Source organism: Leuciscus leuciscus (genome assembly GCF_965113295.1).
Source record: "Leuciscus leuciscus genome assembly, chromosome: 19".
In the NCBI taxonomy this organism is placed as follows: domain Eukaryota; kingdom Metazoa; phylum Chordata; class Actinopteri; order Cypriniformes; family Leuciscidae; genus Leuciscus; species Leuciscus leuciscus.
In genome coordinates this window covers 35,767,530-35,768,191 of record NC_138743.1, presented here as the reverse complement: position 1 = coordinate 35,768,191, position 662 = coordinate 35,767,530, and positions in this window count along the sequence as shown.

The window sequence follows — 662 nt, the reverse complement described above, 5'->3', positions numbered from 1 at the left end:
GCTACAATTATATGATGTATATTTTTATTTGTTTGTTTTATTTATTTTTTGTTTATTTTTGTACACACATTAAGTCAGTGAAAAGTTTGGACACACATTTATTCTTTATAATGACTGTTTCCCACATTTTAGAATAATAGTCCAACCAAAGAAAAACAACTAAATTAAAAAAAAAAAATTATTTATAATTAAATGTATATATTTTATAATTATTGATGAAGAAAATAATATTTAATTATTCATTTGTTTTGTAAAGAAATGCACGATACACTCGGCAAAAATGCATTAATTTCAAGCATTTAAGAAAAACGTTTTTATGGTTTGAGAAAATATGATTTAGCTGATTTCCTACAAGTCAATTCCAATGACTAAAATCCTGTAAAGTCCAATGTATTGACTGGTCATAGCTCTTTTCGATGTATATGGCCTTAGCCTACTCCAAATTCACGAATATGATTGAACGAACATTAAATATTGTAAAAATGTTGACTTTTAACACCTTTTAAAAATTATTCCAGAGATACCATTTGGAGGAAACTATAACAATGTTCAGTGCCTATACCACTGGATTATGTAAGTGTAATTCAAATAACACGTAATACCCACATAACATTACATAATATCCAGCCAGCAAATGTCTGTTTCCCCTGCAACCTGTGAAA